The sequence below is a fragment of the Zeugodacus cucurbitae genome, chromosome 5 (assembly GCF_028554725.1).
Source record: "Zeugodacus cucurbitae isolate PBARC_wt_2022May chromosome 5, idZeuCucr1.2, whole genome shotgun sequence".
NCBI classification, from domain to species: Eukaryota; Metazoa; Arthropoda; class Insecta; order Diptera; family Tephritidae; genus Zeugodacus; species Zeugodacus cucurbitae.
The window spans coordinates 35,720,301-35,735,425 of NC_071670.1; the positions used below are offsets into that span (position 1 = coordinate 35,720,301).

The 15,125-nt window shown below is 32.5% G+C and overlaps 2 protein-coding genes across 5 annotated transcripts in view; one reads left to right on the forward strand and one right to left on the reverse strand.

Moving 5' to 3' along the window:
- The window catches only part of LOC105215503 (serine-rich adhesin for platelets), a 66,691-nt gene extending 56,608 nt beyond the window's left edge, over positions 1-10,083 (reverse strand). For both annotated transcript variants that reach the window (XM_054230745.1, XM_011189447.3), the window contains exon 1: positions 9,341-10,083. The gene's annotated coding sequence lies outside the window, so the exon portion shown is untranslated. The remainder of the gene's footprint in view (positions 1-9,340) is intronic.
- The window catches only part of LOC105215500 (uncharacterized), a 465,848-nt gene that overhangs the window by 360,444 nt on the left and 90,279 nt on the right, over positions 1-15,125 (forward strand). For 2 of the 3 annotated variants that reach the window (XM_054230743.1, XM_054230744.1), the window contains one exon: positions 4,892-4,929. The gene's annotated coding sequence lies outside the window, so the exon portion shown is untranslated. Of the gene's footprint in view, positions 1-4,876; positions 4,930-15,125 lie in introns of those variants that run through there. The other variant, XM_011189445.3, reaches the window with a different exon arrangement.

A 15,125-nucleotide genomic window follows, 5' to 3' on the forward strand; every position in this document is an offset into this window, starting at 1 on the left:
AGCTGCTGGTTAGTTGGTGTTACTGCTGTTGCTCGCCTGCTTCTTCCTGCGACTTTTTATGGGAAATTCTAATTTACCTTTGTCTATATGCAGATCTGGCTACACTGTATACATATGTACATGTAATTTGCATGTGCGTGCGTTCTCAGTGACATTTCGAGTTGGATGCGGGCAATACATTTTCATTTTCACGCTGATTTGCATAAAACAAAAATTAAAGCAGCAACAACAGTTGGACGCGTAACGAAATTAAAATGCGAGTACACATCTGACGCCGCAGCCGCATATATACATGTATATGTGTATGTGAAGTCGTTGAGTCTGATTAAATTAGCTGACACCCATTATCTTCACCATATTATTTGTACTCTACAACATTCCCCCATTTTTGTCGCTGCTATAGTTTGGGTACATCTACCGATTTACGGTAAATTCTAATTACATTTAATACGTGCAAAGCCTTATAAAAATTTTGATCCAAAAATAAGCATATAAATCTATTCGTATATCTGTATATGTATGTATATATAAAGCCTCTAAAAATCGCATGCTTTAAATTTTATCTCTCTTTTTAACTGCTCTAAAATCAAAATCACGCTGCGAAAAAGTGAAGGCCCATTTGCTTAGATATCAAGTTTCCATTTTCGCACAAAATCTTACAAGCAAAAGTGAGTTTTCACTGTCTTTAACACCAAATATATTTATAGTTTTGCAAGTTCCGTTGCAAAATAATCGACCAAATTTACTGCAAGTGAGTATAATTTCAGAGCAAATAAATCAAATTGAATCCCACATGATAGACAGCCTTGGATTTTTATGATTTTTTTTTTTACTTTAATCTTAATATGACATACAAATTGAATTTAAATTGATATAGAATTACTTACAATTGGCGCTTGGCTCATTTCTAGATGTTTAGCCAAGCTTATAGTTCTATTTGTGGAGCTTTCGCGTGCTTTCAGTTTCAAAAATATATAACAAGCTGTTTCAACATTGAAAATCCAATTTGAAGCATTTGAAAACATTATTTCATATTTAATAAATTCAAATGAAATAAATCGCAAATGTGTAAGCTTTGTCAAAAAGCTTATAGCGCAGCTTCCAACCCAGCGAACTTTCATAAAAGTATTGCTGAAAGCTTGTGAACTTCATTTGGCAGTACAATCTAATTACCGTGCTTTCATTGCAGTGTGCTTTCATAAAATACATAAAAATTGTGCAAGCACATGAACTTACATTTGTTAAATTTCCTCTTATAAAGCTTTTCAAATGTATATTTTGAAAAATACGAAATGCATTTTATTCATTAATGAAAAACATTGTTCCAGTATTATCCTATATTGTAGTGTCATTCTAGAGCTTCTGTGGAATTCATGAAATGTCAAACAATTGGAGTAAGAATTGAAATCATAATTGTATTAAATATTTGTACTTCCTTAAGATCCAACCAAGAATAAGTCAGATGATCCATAATTCATTACAAATTAAGTACCATTAGGAGGACCAACACAAATTGGATCAAATACTTTAGAATAGTTTTAGAAAACTAAAATAAGGTCACGAACTAAGTTAGGAAGTTTATAAGGTGAGCTACGGAGCTTCTTGACGTAGAAAGAGGTCTTTAAGTAGAGAGAATTATGAAACATTTTCTTAATATTTCGTACTGCTATACGAGATTTTTTTGGGATGGTTTGAAACTTAAATACATATAATAGAGTTGTGATGAGTTGCATGAAGATCCACATTTAGTCATGTCTGAGCTTTATTAGAACGATAATCTTTAAGTAAATACTTCAGAAAGGAAGAAAGATACTACAAAAGTAAATACAATAAAAGAAGCAATAACAGTAAACTAATCGTAAAAATTATATAAGTTTCGTTTACAAGCTTTTACCATAACCTCACTAAGTAACTATTTACCGCGCTGCATGCATATAAAACACAACAACTTCAACCCCATCAGACAGACAGCGACATTTGTAGGCCGACAGACAGCTGTGGCAACATACCATATGCATTTGTGGAACGAAAACAAAGTGCACATTATGCAAGCGAAAAAGCGAAAAGGCAACAACAACGAATAAACAAAACAAAACAGAAAAGCCAAAAGTCGAAGCAACAAGGAAAAACAGGAAGTGCGGATATAGAAACGTATTTTTGCACAGCCGCAAGCTAAATGCGAGTGCAAATATGAGCAAATATGAATGTGTGTGTGCTTGTTGTTGTAGTTGTGTCTTTTTCATCTGGCTGATGAGCCGCTCTCAGACACAGATGTGCCGGAGCAAAGAGGTTAGCTGTAATTATGGGAAAAAACTAAGTAAATGGCGCTCCATTTCGCCAGCTACACAGCGTATGGGCGCTGCGTTACAGGCGGCAGGCAACAACAATAACAACACAAACATGTATATGTGAGGAGATGAATATATATGTGTGTGCGTATATGCGGCATTTGGCGATGCGAAACAGATTTGCCTTTATTATTGTTATTACTGCTGCAATTTTGTGTTTTTTCTGCTTTTCTTTTGTTGTTTTTGTGATTGTTGCTTTTATTTTGATTTCATTGCTAAAGCTACTGTTGCCGCCGACTAGCTTTGGGCGCTTTTCCAGCCACATTGACAGCGCATACATGACACATATCAGTTGTGTGTTGTTGTTGTTGGTTTAGCTGTAGTTATTGTTGTTTTTGTTGTAACGGCTGTTTAATGCGGCTTCAATGAAAGTAAACAACATAATCAAATGAGCCCATAATCATGATAATTAAAACATAAAGCAAACAGAAACACAAAAACAACAAATACAACAACTAGTACTACTAGTGACAACACAAACAAAGCGCACGAAAAATGAACAGCGCAGCGATTTTTGTGTGTGGCGTGGCAAGTGTGATGTTGAAGTTGTATGTGGCAATTCAATGTATATAAGTATATATATATATATATATATATATATATATATATATATATATGTATATGTGTCGGAACTTTGACTGCGTGCAAAGCTGAGTAGGGCAGTAATAATTGCAACTTCAATGAAGTCATTGTTCTCAGTTGAAATTAAAACAATAGCAACAACGACAGCAACCAAGAAACAACAAAGCCAACAACAAAATATTGCTCAGCATGTCGGCAACATTATTATAAATTTCGAGTGCAATTGAATGCAAATTAAAGTGTTGTCTGTTTCATTACAATTCCCAGGCGTGTGTATTTATTGAGCTTAAGCATATGTTAATGTATGTAAGTAGACACTTACATGCCTGTGTGTGTATATGCTTAATGATGTGTCAATTTAAGTTCACAGGTTGAAATAGGTTAGTATTGCTGCAGAAAATACTTTACAAATTGCAGAAGACGCGCTAGACTTTCGCACGTTATAATTTTACTTATGTGGTATTTGGTAATCGGATTAATACTTTTATGAAATTTACGCTTTTACTAATGTAATGCAATTAGTGCAGAAATAAATTTGATCAAATTTAAACAAAAAATTAGAAAAAGGATCAAAAAGCTTTTTTTATCAAATTAAGAAGATTTTAATAAATATTGTAGTGAATCTGCTCAAAAATACAGTTTTCTTGTCGTTTAATGCATTTACAACAATCTGTTCCAACAGACGCTTTAATTGTCAATTAACATAATTTAGCAGTTAACTAATTGTCAATTAGTGATTAATTGACACTCAATTAATGTTTAATTGACACTCAATTAGTGTTTAATTGACACTCAATTAGGGTTTAATTAGTACTAAAACCCAAATTTATAGGTTGCATAATGATGCAATTTTATAGCTCTATACGAAATTTAATTTACCAGCTTGCAAAATTAGCTTTAATGTGGCATTTTTATTAGGATACACATTCAATTAACTGATGCTTCCTTTAATATGAAGTAATTATAAAATTATTATAAATTAATAATTATAAAATAATTACATAAAACCAGAAAAAGTTGATATCTCTACTACATTTCATACAAAATTGTTTAAAAATTAATTTTAGCTACATTTATTTTTGGCATAGAAAGCGTTCGTACCATAATTAAGGCACAATTGGCCAGCTGTCATATACTAATAGAGTCATCAGACATGTAATTTATTCAGCTTCACCTATCCAAAGATTTCTTCCAATAGGGAAGGTACACTATTTTTGTATGAAAACGTAAGCAATGAAATTAGAGAGTAATGTGATCAATAATCAGCTGACACAATAGAAAGTGCGGACCTTCACAAGATAAATATATACATATGCGAGTGCCAATAAATTGAAAAATGTCTTAGGAGTCGGTGATGATGACGTTGATTAAGTTTCATTGATTTTTTTAGGCTCGGCAAAGCAAAGTCAATGGCAAAAGCAAAGGCAAATTAACACCAGTATAGTAATTGAAGAACATATTTGAGCAATTTATTAGCCTTCTTTCACTCGCCCTTCACTCTTCACTATAACTGAACTCGGCGCTCTTGTAGAAGAGAAAAGATGGTATAGATGGATGGTGGTAGAGAGTTGGTATATGGTTAGTGCACAGTGAACTCGTATAAACGCTGGATAAACTATTAGGTATAAATGCTGGATAATTTACGTCAATGTGTTTATACCAATTACTATGATTTATACCAGTCGCTTGTTCGATTCGGTATCTTTTTTTCTTTGAAGAATTGAATAGAAGACAAACATTTGTTTAAGGCTCTTACTAAACGATTTTTATAAAAATTAGAGCGCTTTATAAAATTAGTGCTAATATTCATTCAATACTGAATTATAATCGGACTTCTGGAACTCTACAAATAATTGTTAAATTTTTTAATTAAAAATCATCTGACAGCATACAATTTGGATTCACATTATTAATTATTTATAGAAATTAATTAATTTATAAAATTTCTTATTTCTTTTCAGAATTTCTGAGAGCTTTCTCCAACTCAACGTCAATATCTGTAAGTATTTTTGCGTGATTTAAATATTTCTTATTATTATTCTTTTAATACTGAAAAAAAAATTACAAAAAATTAAGACAGAATTTCAAGGGTTAAATTTCCTTAAGCAGAAAACTAAGATAATAGAGTGCTGCTCTTGACGTCCCGAAAGACATGTTTGTGTCTTCTCAGCAAGAGTGTCATATAAAAATTTGTAGAAGTAAAATTCAAGGCCTCTTGGAGATAAAAATTTGATGTTTGGACGCGTGACGAATCGCAACAAAGTTACGTTATCTCGGGCATCTTATCTCCGGCCGATCGAACATAGGCATTCTGCCGCATAACAGCTGTTACGTTGAGCACATAATTGCGTATCAGTGTAAATATTGTAAAAAAATTATTTCACATACTCACGCTTACACAATTACGTGTACGGTTATCACGATATGACGATAACTGAGTAATCAGCAGTAACCTTGAGTATTATACAATATGCAGAGAAATGCGAAATGCCAGCATCTTGAGTATGATAAAAAATGCATACAATCTTACTTGTGAGTGTTTGTGCAATGTTTAACTGTTGATAAATGCAACTGAACAGCATGCAACATACTCAATACACCGCAGGTAGTCCGAAGCGAGTAATCAGACTTCTCGGAAAATGTTAAGTACTTAAAGCGATTACCATGCATTGCTAAAGTAATGCATTTGTAATGCGAGTGTGTGGGTGCAAAATATTTCTACATAATTTATACATTTATCATATTAATAACGGTTTTTGATATTTCCTGTGATTTTTGGAATTTTTCACAGTAAATAAAATTTATTAAATTCCATAATTGCTTGCAGTTGAGTGCTCAATAACTTAATTTCTGCTTTTGTAAATACCAAAAATTTTAATAAAAATTTATATTTCACTTAATGAAAGCTTCACCAACACAGAACATTTTTGTTGTTGTATGCGTGCGACGCACTCAAATTTAATGAAATTTATGTGACATAGAGCGCATTAATTTCAATTAAATTGTGAAAATTTCGGAAAACTAAATGTGAGCCAATTGAAAGCTCACATTAGTGCGGTTCACTGCAGCAGCTTTCATTAAAACCTTAAAGCTCCAAAAACTAATTTGTGTGCGCACAGCGGCAAAGTGTGTGCAATATCATACAATTTAGTAGAATATCAACCGAATTGTGGGAGTGCAAGTGTACCAATGAGCGTCAATGAGCGTGTAAATAAACTAAATATTGAGCGCTTCAATGAGTGCGTCGCGGATTGAGTTATTTAGGTGATTTGACTACTGAATGTTGTTGTTGTGGTATGAACGCACGAAGTGGGGCAAATTTTGTATAATGAGCACATGCGTTGGCAGTATACATATGCATAAACATTTTAATTATATAGAAGTCATCTTTTTCATTTGCTGCCAAGTCGCCAACAAACAAAATATTTTCAAATAAAATAATATTTATTTAAAAGTAAAAATAAACATTTCATTTTATTAATTTTTAATATCCATCACTGTCCACACAAAATATAAATACATGCATACAAACACTTTGTTTCTATTAATATTTTCGTTTGTAAATACAACTCTTTGACTAAATGCGTGACAAAGTGCGCTGTTGTTGTTGTTGTAAACGAAATAAATGCTTTATGACACAACATTTGGTAGACAAGTGTAAATGTGTGCAGTTTTAGCAGCTTTACTGACAGCCGCAATATTAGAAATCCAGCCGTGATTTGGCCTTTTGAAAATTATGAAAAATTATGAGTGGGTCATTGAACATGGACGAGTTGCTGGGCGCCAGTGGGGGGTCAACTTGGTGTGACGTGTGCGTGGTTGGCGCCATTTTGCATTGAGTAATACAGTAAAAAGCAAAAATTTGAGTTTTTCAAAATAAAGTTTAGCGGAAAAAAAATTAGAGAAAAGTATTTTTTTTAATAAAATTATTTTTTTAAAAACAAATTCTAATTTTAGTTTATAAAATTACGTTCTTTTTAAAACTTTGAAGTTTTGAAAACATATTTCAATTGTTGCAGGAAATATTTAGTAGTTTGAAACAAAGCTTATTTCATTCTGAAATTATTTAAATTTCTTAAATTAATTTTTAAATTGAAATAATTTTTTGAATTGAATTTGATTAAATAGTATGATTAAAATTTTCTTTAAAATAATAAAACTTTTTAAAATGTAAATATTTTTTTTTCAAGAATGTTTTTCATATATTCTTAAAATAACAAAAACTTTTATTGATTTTATATATTTCTTTTTTTGTTTGAAAACATTATTAAAAAAAAATCTGTAAATACCACATAATTATCGTAAAGGTGCCTTTTCTTTGACTCGAAAATCATTCCACCATACATAAATATTTTTAAACTCAAGTAAGAAATGCTACATTTTCTTTACGTCCAAAAGAAAATCAACACGAACCAGAAATCATTTACCTGACTTATTTTTAACAACGTGATGAACAGTCTTGAGTTAGTCACATTTGTTTTGCTCATCAAATTTGCAAAATATCACATTTTTAGAGACAAGTAATAAAATTAATTGGTTTAACAATAAATTCCGAGTCTTCTATTTATTGATTGACCTAATTTTAATATTAACTGACTAATTTAACACAAAATCGTTCGTTTTCAACTTCCTCTAATACATTTTATGCATTAATCGATGACAATAGGTTAAAATAGTATAAGTCGGCTTAAGTTAATGAAGGCTCTTTCATTTCAAGCGATACTCGATGTTTGGATTGATTATGAATAATATTTTCTATTATTGGAAGCATCATTCTGGTCAAATTGCGATAAAATGTTTGCATGGATATGAAACAAAAATCTAAATATCTGTATTAGACAAACGATTCTTAAAAAAAATGCAAATTTATTATTAAAATTCAAATTTCAAATTAAATATTGGTGAAAGAAACATAAATAGACGAGCAAATCCATAAAATAATTATACTTCAGAGGAAATAAAATATTATGATCTGCCTACATTCCCAATTAAATTTTTGTCACTAAAAATATTTAATAAATTCTCTCTACATATACCAACATATTTTTACCTCCACTATTTTGATATCCCAACTAACTTTCATCTATTAAAATGCTTGTGCGAAATCAGCGCGATTTATCAGATCTTCGGGTGGTCTGCATGCGTGCCCAGCAGCTGCGGCCGTGATTAAAGGCGTAAATCACTGCACGAGCAATTAAAAAAGAGCAACAACTCTACCGTCGTGTTACCCACGCATCTCCAAATATTAGCAAACAAATGGCAAGGCAAAAGAATTAAGAAATTAAATTAAATAATTTATCATTTGACAAAATCGCAGGCAAATAAAACTTTCATCTCGAAATTTATGCGCGCAAAAAACACCAAAAATAACAACAATAAAAAATAATGAAAATAAAACAGAAACAGAAACTAAATAAAAAGCAGAGGAAACGAACTATCATAGCAAGAAGAAATCAAAAATATAAGACAGCGTAGCGCTCTTCACGGGAGTGGGGCGTGAGGCGTGGCGACTTTCCTACACGCTTACTTTGCCGGTTTCGAACACAAATAGTGCGATTCGGCTGTGAATTGTGTCAGCGCGTACGAATTTCTTTATTATTAAAATGCAAAATTCGCATACGAAGGGAGCAACGCAGATTAGGCAAGAGTTAGTGACACGATTTTTTGTATGCTTTTTAGTGGTCTTTGCGGTTGATTTGCAGCGCTAATTGCGCTGTAAAGAATTTTTAATTCGATTAAAGTGTCGTTTTTTGTATTTTCGCGAATTTGCGGTCGCGCTCACACGCTCGCTTTAAACATTACCAGTGAATTCGCAAGTGACACGAAGCGATGATTTAGGAAATTTCATAATTTTTGCATTGTTTTCACAAAATATATGATTTTTAGTAAAGATATTAGCAGACCTTGCGCTCAAAAGTTGTCTCAACACGAGCAATATTGCCGCTCTTAAGCACAGTAGTTCACTATTGCAAAGCTTTAGCGCTCCATTATTGTTGCTTTTCACACTGATAACATAAATACATGAAATAAAATATGAATTTGTTTATTTTACTGCGTCTACGCTTACATTTTATTGCCTCAACTCGGCTGTTGCAAGTGTTTTATTGCGGTATATCCGTTTCCCACAGCCACAGAAGGAGCGTGCGATAAATAAAGGCGAAAATACTAAGAATAAGAGAGAAGTGCAGTGGAGTAGCACGAAAACGTAGTTAAATGTGTGCCAAAACAGAATAAAGGGTATACAAATCTACGGGAAAACGGCGCTGGAACGTAACTATGACACCAGAAAGGCTCAACAGCGCGCTAATAAGTTAGTTGGTGATATTTATAATCTCTTTTGAAAACATCTCCTTTGCAGACAAATCATGCAATTATTCATATTTCATTTTCAATATCATCATATAAATTACCTTCAAAAACACATATCCCTGCTTGGAAAAAAAGCCAAATCTGTTGTGATTTCAGTTACTGAATTTCCGTTTTGAGGTCACAATATTCACCAGCTTGTTTTCTTACTCCATAAGCGCACAAATTATGCCACTAAATCGCTTGTGATTTCAAAATTTCACACAATTTCGCACTTGAAATCTCGAAATTCAAATATTTGCGCCGATCGGCCGATCTTTACAATTCACAATCACTGCTTTATTGCAACACTTCTACACTTTTACACAAATCCACTTGTTTCTTATTGCTCTTTCTTCGGCTTAAATTACTTTTTAATTTCACTTACTTAACACACGTTAACGTTGACTTTGTAATAAATTGGTGATTTTTATTGGCATAACGTTTTCGAATTTTATTATGAATATTTTTCCATTTGTTGTACACTAAACACTTTGTATTCGTAGACTGTTGCACAGAGACACAAGTAAAATTTAAATATATTTCTTTTAAAACAGACACGTAAAATGTAACTTGATTACTTTTCTTTTTCTTTTTTAAACTTTTTCTATTCTGTTTTGCGTTGAATTCTAATTATTCTTCCACTCTAACTAAGTAAGCTCAATGCTTTGCTTTGTTGTTATCAATAATCTTTGTAAATTGTGCTTCGCTTGCGCGACGATCGCTTGGTTTTTCGTCCGTTCGAAACGGTATCTCGATTTTGACTGAACTACAGTTGCTTGAGGTTGTGTTGGAAATGCATCATTTTTAGCAGATAGAGCGTAAAGTGGCGTAGTCCATGCCGACCGCCGAAGATCGCCAGCAGAAGAGATGAGAGCGCGCGACGCGAGCTATGAGTGGCTAAAAATGACCGAAAAGAAGCAAAAGAAAACACTGTTAATGCAGCTGTTGTTGGTCAACTGGTTGCGCTCTCGCTGGTGAAGACCCAAGAGCGCGCTGTGTGTGAGAGCAGAGCGCGCGAGAGTAAGCGGCGGTAGAGCGTGCGCGTGAACGTAGAATGGTAGCTTAAACAAGCATAAACAATTTGTTTTATTCGAAGTACGGCTTAAAATGTAGGTTTTGTTGCTAGTAGTGTGTTATTTGGAGCGTTTTTCTTGTCTTGTTGAATTTTTATTACCTTTAAAACTACTAAAACTGGCACAGTTCTTTTCAAGAATTATAAGCGCTACTTAGACACTTAAAATTGCATTTGTTTATAATGGTACTGATAACAAATAGCATAGCAAATCTTTACTAGAACTTCTGCCGTGTATTCGTAGCACACTTATCTAATCCGTAAATCCATCACGTGTCACACTTTCCAACTGCTTTCAGTCAGAAACACTTTTCAACGGCTTCTTTAACGCCAACGCACGCACCTTCTACTGCAGCCATATATACCTACATACTCGTACTTACATATATACATATGTACATATGTATGTACAATTTATGGTCATCAGAAAGTCAAAGAAAAAACCATATTATTAACATGTGTTTGAAACTACTTTATCAGTTGACACCCTATCGGAAAACTTAAGCCAACTCAAGAGATTCTGCTATTGAAGAAGTATTAAAAATATATATAGGCATAGATAAAGTATTAAAGATATTTGTGAGGTCGTTCAATTACTTTTTACCACAGAATATTCACAACTTTCAAACTATTCCAGCAAAATAATTATAATTGACATTAGTCATATATTTTGATCAGAATAACATCAAACTAGTCAAAAAATTTCCTACAAGGCAAGTAAGTAAATTATCACAGCTGTTTATACGTAGCCGACACTCTCAGCTCATGCTACAGCAATTTCTCCCGAAGTGATGGCCATCGATTGCGCTGCCATAAGAAAAATCACCGATCGATTCAATCATCCGGCTAACATGTACGCACAAATATAAATGTGACTGTATGTGTGCGCATAGTACTTTCTGCAATGAAAGTCGTTTCCCAGCCGTAAACATTCTGACACACAAGCGCACATGCAGCTCACAATAGCAGAAAACTAAGTCAAAACCAAAAAGTTGTTTACACACATTGCTTGTGTGTCGGTATATAATATGTGGGAATGTACGATCAATTGCAGTTGATCGAGCGAGCGTTTATTTGCTCTCAGGTATTGCCTGATCTGATTGCCTTCCGTTCGGCTTGAGTGACGCTGTTAATCATGTGTTTTAACAGTACTTCACTTCTGTTAGTTTAGTTGGGGGTGTTAACAGCGAATGTTAAAATGTGATCTCTGCTGTTACTGTGCATAAGTGATTGCAGTGAGAGCGAATACTGTTAATAAGAGTATGCTAATAGCAGTATGTAAGTTGTTAACAGAAGCAGTAAATAATATAATAATAATATAATAAATAAAATAAAATAAAATAAAATAAAATAAAATAAAATAAAATAAAATAAAATAAAATAAAATAAAATAAAATAAAATAAGATAAAATAAAATAAAATAAAATAAAATAAAATAAAATAAAATAAAATAAAATAAAATAAAATAAAATAAAATAAAATAAAATAATATAAAATAAAATAAAATAAAATAAAATAAAATAAAATAAAATAAAATAAAATAAAATAAAATAAAATAAAATAAAATAAAATAAAATAAAATAAAATAAAATAAAATAAAATAAAATAAAATAAAATAAAATAAAATAAAATAAAATAAAATAAAATAAAATAAAATAAAATAAAATAAAATAAAATAAAATAAAATAAAATAAAATAAAATAAAATAAAATAAAATAAAATAAAATAAAAAAAAATAAAATTAAATTAAATTGAATTAAATAAATCACAACATAATTGTTGCACATTATTGATTTTATTATATTTTCCATTATTTCAGAAATGGGAAATAGCAACAATACTTAGGAAGGAATTGAATTACTAAAGGCATGTTCCCCGATAAGTGATGAATGATATAAGTATATATCGAAAAATATCTAATTTTCTAGAAAAGTTCTACAAAACGAATTAAAATTGCCTGCAATTATCTAGTAAAATATATGTATATGTTGCAATTACATATCCACATAATTGGACTAAATGAAATTTTTATTTTGCTTTTGCCTAAGAAGAAGCATCAGAAAAATTTGGCTTCCATCAAGCAGTCATTAATGACTTTGAAATTGATTTGCTATATGCTATGTAATGTGTGGTCCATCAATTATCGGGGGATCTACTTGTATGTAAGTCTCATATTTTATGTATGTTTGAATGTGCCTATGCGCACCAGCTTCATTTGCTTAGCTGCAACAATAGTTTTGTAGAACAGAACTAACACAATTCAGCTCAAATAGCATAGCCAGCATTGCACTTTTTGCCGACACACACACACTCATGTGCTGCAGCAGGAACACCAACTGTGATGTGGCTGCCACTTATATTTGCTTAAGAGCTCATTAAGCGTGATATGTAACAGGCATGCTTCATTATGTGTTAGATATGAGCAATAATTATGGCTATATTTATATAATATACATATGTATAACTTCACAGCCCCCACAGTGTTCTTTAACCCCTCAAAACATATTGTTGTTGTAATGTTTGCATACTTTTCCAATTATTACCATACGTTATATGAGACTTCCATGTGTCTCTGCATCTGTATGAGTGTGTGTGCATGTGTGCAGACATATTTCCCTTTTATTGCATTTATGCAGTGTAACTTGAGTATGTGTTATTATGCAGCTGAAACATTCGCATTGTAAACAAATTTGGCCAACAAAAAACATTTTTATTGCCAGAAATTCGCACAGCTGAATTAAATCGGAAAATGTTCGCAAACTTTTTGCCGAGCTGAAAAGCACACGCAAGTACATTTCTGTACACACACATTAACGAAAGTGCATATGTAATTGTTTTTTGTTGTTGTTGCGCAATTTATTCGCAGGAAAAGCGTGTTTCCTTCTTTATTTCGAATTTAAACAGGCGTTTCAGCTTTACGATTGCTTTCCGTCGCACGAAAAAGTTACAAACCCACTCACACATAAATATATATGTAAGTATGTATTCGAGTGCATTTTATTTTAAATAAAGTATTTTTAATTGCGTTAAGTTTTACATTTAAAAAATGTAAATCGAAATTGTGATATAAACACTTCCGGTAATATTTATTTTCGCACTCCAAACATACTTACTGATTGTATTCCTTTTAACATTACATTTTGTTAAATTCGTACTTTTTCACAAGTGCACATTCGCATGTAAATACAAAAATGTGTGTTGGTAATAAATATTTAATGCATTTGGTGTGTTAATCGAATATTTTCGGCATTTGCTTATTTAGGTCACGTTTTGCACACCGCCGTCGCCTCTAGTGTGGGTTGAAGGCTTGTTTTTTAGTTATTCAAAATTTCTGTGAGACTTTTCCTGCTTACGTGCTGTAAATGCATTACGGGAAGGACACTCCGCTGGAGGACACTAAATTTCAAGTGAACTTTTAGGAAACTAAAACTTGAAATATTTAATATTTTTTGTGGAAATAACCACAATTTGCGACAAAAATTAACATAGGTCAAGGAAAGTCAAAAATGAATCGGTGCTTATGCATAAAGTTCAATTAACTCAAAGAAAATTGGCGATTGACCGTCAAAGACGATGGGATTACAGCCAAACATTGTCAGGGGCTCTAATGTAAATAGATATTGCACTGACTAATTACTCAGATCTCTAAATAAGACGATCAAAGACCTATTGAGGGGTTATTTGAAAACCATAGTTTATGCAAGAAATTTAGAGATAAGACTAAGACTAAATCCATGGTATAGTATACTAAAATCATCGACATATAAAGGGTGATTTTTTAAGAGCTTGATAACTTTTTTTAAAAAAAAACGCATAAAATTTGCAAAATCTCATCGGTTCTTTATTTGAAACGTTAGATTGGTTCATGACATTTACTTTTTGAAGATAATTTCATTTAAATGTTGACCGCGGCTGCGTCTTAGGTGGTCCATTCGGAAAGTCCAATTTTGGGCAACTTTTTCGAGCATTTCGGCCGGAATAGCCCGAATTTCTTCGGAAATGTTGTCTTCCAAAGCTGGAATAGTTGCTGGCTTATTTCTGTAGACTTTAGACTTGACGTAGCCCCACAAAAAATAGTCTAAAGGCGTTAAATCGCATGATCTTGGTGGCCAACTTACGGGTCCATTTCTTGAGATGAATTGTTCTCCGAAGTTTTCCCTCAAAATGGCCATAGAATCGCGAGCTGTGTGGCATGTAGCGCCATCTTGTTGAAACCACATGTCAACCAAGTTCAGTTCTTCCATTTTTGGCAACAAAAAGTTTGTTAGCATCGAACGATAGCGATCGCCATTCACCGTAACGTTGCGTCCAACAGCATATTTGAAAAAATACGGTCCAATGATTCCACCAGCGTACAAACCACACCAAACAGTGCATTTTTCGGGATGCATGGGCAGTTCTTGAACGGCTTCTGGTTGCTCTTCACCCCAAATGCGGCAATTTTGCTTATTTACGTAGCCATTCAACCAGAAATGAGCCTCATCGCTGAACAAAATTTGTCGATAAACACATTTCGAACCGAACACTGATTTTGGTAATAAAATTCAATGATTTGCAAGCGTTGCTCGTTAGTAAGTCTATTCACGATGAAATGTCAAAGCATACTGAGCATCTTTCTCTTTGACACCATGTCTGAAATCCCACGTGATCTGTCAAATACTAATGCATGAAAATCCTAACCTCAAAAAAATCACCCGTTACATACCGCTACATAAATGGACTATGGAATTGCAACAAAAATAGTTGATTTTGCAATGTCCAATAAAATCGGACAC